Source organism: Bolinopsis microptera, chromosome 8 (assembly GCF_026151205.1).
Source record: "Bolinopsis microptera isolate Bmic1 chromosome 8, MBARI_Bmic_1.0, whole genome shotgun sequence".
In the NCBI taxonomy this organism is placed as follows: Eukaryota; Metazoa; Ctenophora; class Tentaculata; order Lobata; family Bolinopsidae; genus Bolinopsis; species Bolinopsis microptera.
In genome coordinates this window covers 1695517-1704872 of record NC_087079.1, presented here as the reverse complement: position 1 = coordinate 1704872, position 9356 = coordinate 1695517, and the positions used below count along the sequence as shown (strand labels likewise).

The following is a 9356-nucleotide window of genomic DNA, read 5'->3' as shown; positions in this document are numbered from 1 at the left end:
TCGGGGACTGTTTGAACTCAGTACTGAGTACTATATCCGACTTTGTCATACGTTGTATGACCCGCCGCGCACGAAGTGCGCGGCTCCCCCTGTATCGTCAGAACGATAAAGGGGGTCATAGTCAATTTGCAAACAATAACAAACCAGAGGGAGAAAAAAATTCTCCCTCCATAATAAAGCGCCGCGCCGTCCGTATTTGTAGTGAGTATCTGTGTGTTGCTTATTATACGAAATATTTGCGGAGGGTTGCTAAGCGTTTTAAATATTAAATTATTTGGAGACATATCGATATACAATATATTTTAAAATGCTTGCAGAGTATATTACGTAATGAACGTCAGATTGCTATATAAAGTTAACATTTATGCCCGTCTGCCTTGTCATTGCTTGTTGTTTGCGTCGTGATTCGTGACCCTCATCATCATTTCATTTAATTTTAATAAATTCTGCAACTTCGGCCCTTCTTCAATCTGGCATTCTCATCCTCGTTTTGGCTTAAACTGTCAAATATTAGTCACATTATAATAGCGTTTAACACACGATTACTTTGTAAATCCCTGCGTGGCGTTTCTTTTCTTTGCCACAAAAACATCATTATTTATTTATTATAGAGTGTCGGTCAAAACTGTTAACGTGACTATTGTATTAATATTAATAACTTTGTCGGTTCTTGAGATTTTGCCTTCTTCATATTTGAAACAACTACCGTCCACGGTACGAAGGATAATTGTTATTTTAATTTCTACTAATTTTTAACTTTTTTCTTGTTCTCAGCTCGTTGGGACAGAATTGTAATGAACAAAATAATTATGATTTTCTTTGATATGTTTCATTTCTTGTTATTGTTTCTCATTCTAATTTGGTAGACGGCCCCAACGTTAATTAGTATATAATAAGTTTATTTTTCTTTTTTAATTAGTTGTCATCCGGCCACACAATTATAAGCAACTTATATTAGTATTACAGCACCATTCATCAATTAGTATATCAAAATATGTCATTTTAATTTTGCATGGCTGAAATGTAACGCTTGATTTATATATACTAATCAATTGAATTTTCAAACGAAAAAACCAGTATCTATATTAGATGTCTTGCAGTCAAAAATAATGCTGGATTGTTGTTCGACCTTATATTTTCTGCTGAAGCTCCATGACGGTCGACACGTATAATACCTCTCTTGGAACCTATTTGTACATGTTCAAAGCATGAAACCCGAAGGTGAGTTGTAGACTTATTCTAATATTCTCGTAATATCTCACTGCTTCCCTAATTACCCCCAACTTGAGCTGAGTGCTTGTGAACCACATCAAAACCCTGATTTATCATACACGACGATTATTCGCACAAGTTGTCTTTCCCTCAAACAGCAAACTGTGCAGTAAATCGTGGTGTTACTGTACATGGTTTGCCTGGTGAATACCATGATTACAATAATTAGTTATAATAAAAATTCTTGTAACCCTTAACACATTACGCCCACTTTGCAGTTGACGAACAGAGAAAAAATCATATCTTGGGATATGCCGATATTGATCGATACATCTGTTGATCTTTGAATAAGAGGTGAGAATTAATTTTAAATATATCGAATTTGTACTTACTTTGTTACTTTGTTGGGCTTCATAGAATCGTCTATCGGGCCATCGAAAAAGTCGACCCCCCGGACAGTATAGAAACTGTTTTGTTCACCACTCCAATCCAGTAAGTATCCTGGAGCTGGAGGCTCGTCCGGAAATGATTTGACAAAGTTGGGAAAGTTCGTTAAAGTTGCTTTGAATTCCATAGGATCCTCGATGGTGTGCATATGTGTTGGGATTACATTCCATAATCGAGGTCCAGTGACTGCAAAGTTGTCATGTAGTGCTTGATTACGTTGACTGCTGGACTTAGCTACACTGGGCACAACTGCTTTTTGACCATGTCTGAGAGTGACCGAGAACTGGATACCAATATCATTAGGGCACTTGCAATGCAGAACTTTCCACATGTTGATGATTAAATACCGTTCTCTTCTTCTTTGCAATGACATCAGATCTAGGGCCTTTAATCTCTGCCAGTAGTTGAGGTGCTGGGTGCCATATGAATCCCTTCTAGCTGTTGGATTTCCTTGGTCTTAGAGCAATTCTACAGAGGACAGCAATACTCTAAATGACTTCTAACGAGAGACTTGTATAAAGTCATCATGGTGGCTTTTTCTCTCGTTTTTAACGCACTTAGCACCCAAGAAGCAACATTTCCTGCACGTTCAGCTATCCTGTTGACGTGTGGGGTCCAGGATTGAAAAGTGGAGTGGTCCGTGATTTCCTCGGATGAGGACATCTGTGACGCAACCAAGTCCTCCTTGGGTTGCTGAGATTCGGGATCTGATTTGTTCACAGTACTATCATGCCGGCCCTTCGATTTCCGTGGTTTAATAGGAATACTTGATTCCTTGCATGGTTTACTCAACCAAACATAACTAGAAAGAACAGTAGCACTAGTCAAAACATCGTGGAAACTCGTAACAGCAGAACAGTTGTGTGATCCCCGAAAACACATATGACAGTGAAAAACAGATTTCTGATCGGCTTGGAATGTACGTTTCGTTACATTCCAAGCATTCTGATGGCAGCAACGCACGGAGCTCAAATTAAATTCTGTTGATAAGACTGTCCTTTGTATACAGTTTGTTCCCGTCTGAGTCAGCTCAATCAATGTTCAAAAACTATGCACACGGTTCCAACATGTAAGTATCCCAGGCCCGGCTATGCCAAGTGAAAATCTATATTAAATCACGTCACTTTATAGTATTAAGCCACAATAATCCAGATGGAACTTAAAGTTACATTTAAGCCCCACTCTCATACAATTAATGTTTTGGCAACCCCGCACGGTACGCTATGATATTACATATTGCACCAGTCCAGCGGAGTGCCATGAAGCTTCTTAAATCATCCCCAGTGCAAGCCCCAATTACGAGCGGTATTAGGGAAGCCGACTCGAGCCCGATACTAATTTATCCTAACCAATCAGATACGCTAACAGCCCTCTTAGAAATGTAAAACTGACCGACAAAACACGTTGACAGAAATTTTGATTAAAAAGATTTTATAAAGAAATTTCCTGGACAACAGGGCGAGCCCCTGTTGCCATTTCCGAGCACAAATCCACTAAAAGATTTCAACACAATTATAAGGCTTCGGAAGTCTGGGATCAATGAATTCCTGAGCTCCACGGGATAAGAGATTTTTGATTCGGTAGCCTCCCGGACAATTTTAGTTTGAGAGGAGATTATTCACCTCACCATGGCCGTAGAACGGCTGTCATGTAGGACTATTGAGCGGTGGACTGTTGAGCGGTGGACTGTAGGCCGGTGAAGGTCGGAAGTAGGACTGTAGAGCGGCCCTCCCTTATAGATCCCATAACATGAGGACTCTAGAGCGGTGCCCTCCTATAACATGAGGACTCTATAGCGGTTGAAAATTTGAAGATTGAACACTCAACAAAGCTAAGTTATACATTGTAACTCGTGATTGATTATGGTCATGACATTCTAGGATGATAACTTTATTAAAAAGTCATGGAGTTAATGAACATTTTCATTTACTTATTATAAATATTTCATTACTAATATTATAGTGCAACTTAATTTAAGATTATTGTAACGCTTCCTCGTTACAGTTTTGGTAACTCAGCCAATCCCTAGCTGGAACCTTTTAACCGTCTTGGTGCTGATTCATCATGATCCAATCCTGACCTCTCCCTTCTCATCGACTCAACTTCACATCAGGTTATGTACCCTTTCTTTATTTTATAATCAACGTCTAATTAGCTCTTAGATAATGTTTTTAAGCAAACTAGATATCCCAATCAATGTGAATGACCATCATAGTATTTCTCTAACCGATAGCCCAAGGCATAAAAGGCGGCCCTCACACAACATATCAAGATTAAAAGCAGATATTGACTTGACATTTGCTAAACTCTTTGCAGAGTGGTCAAAAAATGAAATGACACGTTTCACAATTTCGTTACTTCCTGTACGGAGAAGCAGGTTCCCAATAGCCAGTTCATTAGAGTTATCGCCTGACATTGTACACTTCTTGTACAGTTACACACGTTGTACACAAGGTTAGCACAGTAATACCGTTTTATCAATAGAGATAAGAGAGCTGCGGAATGTACAACCAAAGCAATTAGCAATAATGAAATAAAATTGTAGGGTTTAATTTTATTATGAGGTCCTATTATGCACATATAACGGGTTCGAAATGATACCACCATACCCACATAGGTCCAAATATCAGAACAAGTCAGTTTACACGGCCACAAAGACTTTCCAATAAGACAGTACCAGTCCTGCTTGAGTTTATCAGCTTTATATCAGATTTTTCATAGTTTGTTGGTCTGCTGCTGTCAGAATCAAGTTCACGACCCCCCACCCTGGACACCCCTCGCAAAGACAAATACTATAAACATCCTGACTCATACTGATGTAATCTAGCAGTGTGGCTAGAACTATGCCAACTATAATTGATAGATGAACTGTGCTCGGTTGGGCCTAAGTAACATCCAATCCCATTTTTGATTATCTGGCATTACTGAAATATTGCTTGTGATTGTTAATCAGTCACCCGTCTAATTGTAGATGACATGGTTATCACTTATCACTGTAATAGTCCGGAGGTCGCAAACTTGCTCTGTTACTCAACCCATATCGTGGTTAAGTTCTGGTTCCTGTTTCTCTTGATCATTAATTGATGGTTCTGTTCTCCAGTATCCAGCTGATCTGCGCCTTTATCACTAGTCTCGGAAGACACGATGGCAACCGTTGAGTTTTTACTCTCCTGTTCTTCTAAAAATCCGCTCCATCGATCACTTTCTACTTTCATTATTTAATTCCGTTAAGAGGAGTACTCCTTATTGATATTGGTTTAGCTGATAGACTCGCAGTCCCTATAGCCGTATACTTGTCCGAGCAGTTTATCAGAGAAACAGGTAACATTGCACAGTTAGTGTGTGTCAATGATAAAATCAGTAATATTTACGGCAGATGCCAGATCCTGTAATAAAACGGAATCATAGCATATGTTTTGATAGATTACATCGGCTACGCTGAAATTTGCTTCGCACACACCATGACACACATTTGTACATTCCATTGGTTGATAGATACTCGCTTAACTCGCACGTGTGCGCGGCTCTGAACACGCCACAATTATTTGGCAAATATCATATTAGAGACACACCGAATTATAGTCCAAAATGTGGCAAAGTTTCATATAAATCACACTTCCTTCAGCATTTGTTATAAAATTTGAGTGCGCATTATAATCCTGTACCAGGCAAAAGTCCTGCTCACCTAAGAACTGGCGCTAAGTTTCTCGATGTAATCCGCCTTATATGACCCTAAATAACACAATTGACTCGGGTACACTTTTTCACGAGTGGGGCATTTTCCGGAATCACGCCCTTTCTGACCGCGCCCACATCGCGACCCCCACCATTGATTATCTCAGCTTCTGATTGAGATACAGACCTCAGACATAAACCAAAATGTGCCTAAGATGCATGTTTATATTAGTACTATAGTAGGGTTATGCCCCTGTTGTTCGAGCAGAATGATGTATCACCCTTTTTCGGGACAATAACAATGATACCCTTAACCCAATCCTCTGGCACATTCTCCGTCTCCCAAACACGTGCAAACAGTTTCTCAAGCCTGTCTAAAAGACCAGGAGCCCCATACTTCAGCTGTTCGTTGGAAATTTCATCAATTCCAGGGCTCTTGTGATTCTTCAGACTCTTTAAAGCCTCAGAGATCTCTGTTCTGCTAGGGGGTAAATCACTATCACTCAGATACGGAAAACATGGTGCGACCTCTAGGTCTGAAAGGTCCACGTCTCCTATCTGCGGGTTTAGTAGTTCAGCAAAGTGCTCACCCCATCGTTTTCGTTGAGCAGCTGGGTCAGAAATCAACTTCTCGGTTTTATCTCTGACAGCAGTTGACTTCCGACTCTTCTTGCCTGACAAGGACTTGATCATCTGCCAGACCTCCCTCTGCTGACCGTGTGAAGAAGCTGTTTCCAGATCGGCTGCAACCCGTAAAGCCCAGTTCTCATCGTCCTTCTTGCAGCTCTTCTCAACACGCTTATTAGCAAGAGAATACTCAGATCTATTGAATCCATCACTTGGGCATTTCTGCTTGACCTTACTCCGCTCCGAGATAAGATCCTTTGTCTCTTGTGACAAGTGCTGCTTCTTCCTCCGGCGCGGGCGTTGACCCAAAACCTCCAAAGAAACCTCCCTGATGCCCTCCTTGACCAACTCCAACTCTCCATCCAGACTCTCTTCCACCGGCAGACCACTGAATCGGTTATGCAGTGCGATGCAATACTCCTGCACCTTAGATTGGTCACGCAGATGCTCGATAGCTGGTGCTTTTCTATGTACGATACACCAGAATTTAATAGCTGTAAGTGTAACGTTGTTCACTATTCAGATACACTATTGTTGAGTTACACCAGACGTAGACGTCACTAGTTCTTATATTGTTAAGATACACTATACTTCACTAGTATTTATATTGTTACGATACACCAGACTTTAGCAGCTCTAACGTTGTTCACTGTTCAGATACACCAGAATAGCTCTAATATTATAGATATACTAGGAGTAATAGAGGGGGCCAAAAGTGCCGTAACGCCGTTACACACGTGTTCAATATTTTGAGACCTGTAATTTTGCAGATGGCATTATTATGTAACTATTCATTCGAGAAGTCCGTCGTCAACATTCGAAAATTCGAATATTTCAGACAATATTAAATCCCAATAATGTTTTATAATGATTTATTTTTCAGAAACTCAGCAACCGCGGCCGGAATTGTAATGCCGAAATCATTTGAAAATTCTCGTCGATATGGTTGGACCATGCGTTTGAAAAACTATAGAGATTGGAGGTCGCTCCAATTTAGTTATTGAAAAGGAAATGTAAAACCAAGGTATGTGATATATGTTGCAAGTGACCCATGCAACAACCATGTGGTTTCTATTCATTTCTAACCTCCGGTTTGTGCTACCAAGCATTGATTCAGTCGATATTGGTTGCTCTGCATGTCCTTTTAAGTTACTTTTCAAATACATCTTAATGTTGGATTTTTATTAAGCTATAAATATAAAAGAAATCCTTTTGGGTATGCTTAAACAAATCTTTACGTATCATCTAATGTGGCTTAATATATTTCAGGAGACTGAAGAAATCCAAAGATAGAGCCAATAAAGACAGTCAGAGGACCAATTACCAATTTTATGAACCTTAACAGAAAAAGGCCGAGCTGGATGAACAGATATTGCTCCGCAGCTCGTTTCCTGGACCTTACTTCATAAAAATATCCCCATCCGAACCTACAGCAGAACCTCAACCTACAGCAGAACCTCAACTTCCAGCAGAACCTAAACCTTCGCTTCGTCTGAACCTCAACCTCCAGCAGAACCCAAACTGTTCTAATTGCCATGTTAGCTGAAGATTGTTCTATTATTAGAAAATAGGCTATAGATGGTAGTTGGGTATATTTTAATTGTTTTGGTAATAATGTGTAAGTAACTGAGCCGCCTACTTTAAAGGGATTAGATTTAAATCTTGAATTGTTTCAGAACCTATTACTTCTGGGCTGTCCTGTAAAAATTAACCGGGCGTATAGGTTGTCTCGGCAAAGCCTCCTTAAATTATTGATACACGATCTTAAGGCGAACCTTTTGTAGTTTTTTGCACATTTCACGGTGTGACGATGTTTTTTACCACGGTAAATTCGGTACACATACTCAAGTTCGACACGTACAACTGTAGTTCGACAAACCCTAAGGTTGGACTTTGTCGAACGAAAGTGCTCTACCTGGACTCAAATTCTACAAGAGAACTTCGACTATCAAACTTTAGTTTTGAAATCTCCGGTCTCCAACAACGATCCTTTATGAGCTTGAAATCTATTCGTATGTCTTTTTTTTTTGCTTGTCTCATGCTGCCCAATGATGTTAGAATTGTAGATTTAACGGAGAGATAAACGACTAATATAGGCGTGATAACTCTTACTTCGTTTTAAAGATCTAGATTGTAGAGTATGCTATATAAATATCTAGTTCTACCACATACCACCTTTTTATGTTATCACAAACGACAAGTAACAGAGTACCCGTCTAGAGATTTGGCTACTGGACCGGAAACAGTATGATATCAGTCTATTTTCCTGTTATCATGCCCTTTAATAGTTTTACCCGATATGGAACCGAATATTAACTTTGAAACTTCTTCAAAAACATAGTTCATTGAAGCACTGACGTATGTAATATTGATAGTTTATTATACAGATGAATTTTAGTTCTGTTAAATATTATGTATTATTCTTAGGATACCAATAATACAATTTTGAATTATGTGGTTAGTTTGGAAGCTCCATTCTGTAAATATTGTGACTGAAATTATGGCTTTAACTGATTTAATAGTCTCAATACCAAGACTTAAGTATTTATACAGTAAAGCCCAGGGTCCCCATGTAAGCAAGTAAGAATAATTGATTAAGAATGTGTTGCAAGTCAAAAATTTAAAAAGCCAGAGCCCAAAGCCAGAGATAAGCTTTTTGTCAACATAGCGATCACATCATCAAAAAAGTTAACACACAACATCAAATAGTCTGGAACTTTCTAAATGTGACTTTACAGTGCACGCAGTAACTATTTAGCACTGAGATTATCGCTTCGCGCACGCGAGTTCTTCTCGTACAGTTGCACCTGAGATTTCTCGTGCGGCTCGCAAATTACTTGACACCCACATAGTGAAACGACCGTGGGGGTCGCAACGTGATACAAATCCGACTAATCACACTTTATAATGGTTAAAATACAAAGTAAAAAGATTTTCCTCGATGGGCCGGCATTCGCAACCGCGAAACGTTTTGAGTACGACAAACGATGACACCACCACCAGCCGTTAATTGATAAGTCCATGGGTGACGGGATAAAGTTAAAGTAAGATGTGTTATTTCATATTGCCTATCACCTATCACCTAAGTTACTTTGCATATACTGCTTCTAGTTACACGATAGCGATCTCAGTTCCCAATAACGTGTGACCCAACAGAGGGGATTGTGGAAGGACACGTACATTTTTCATTAACACGTGCCCTGATTACCCTCTCCGTTGAGCTGCTATACGGGGAACGTTGACCGCCAGTCTGTAGTCAGATCGTTAATAAATTATACTTTAAAATTGGTTGCCGGGTGATGGTGTCAGTGAGAGACGTTAAGTTAGGTGAACATTGGTACAAAAATATAATAATCTAGCAGTTTATCTCAAAGTTAAAATCACTATTTGTTAAA

General features: G+C 39.5%; 1 long non-coding RNA gene across 1 annotated transcript; it reads left to right on the top strand.

Annotated features, from left to right (window-relative positions):
* Positions 1-1087: 1087 nt before the first annotated feature.
* On the top strand, positions 1088-3768 carry LOC134819857 (uncharacterized). Its single transcript, XR_010160809.1, has 3 exons — positions 1088-1221; positions 1491-1566; positions 3664-3768. It is a non-coding gene; the product is annotated as an uncharacterized LOC134819857 (long non-coding RNA).
* Positions 3769-9356: the final 5588 nt, after the last annotated feature.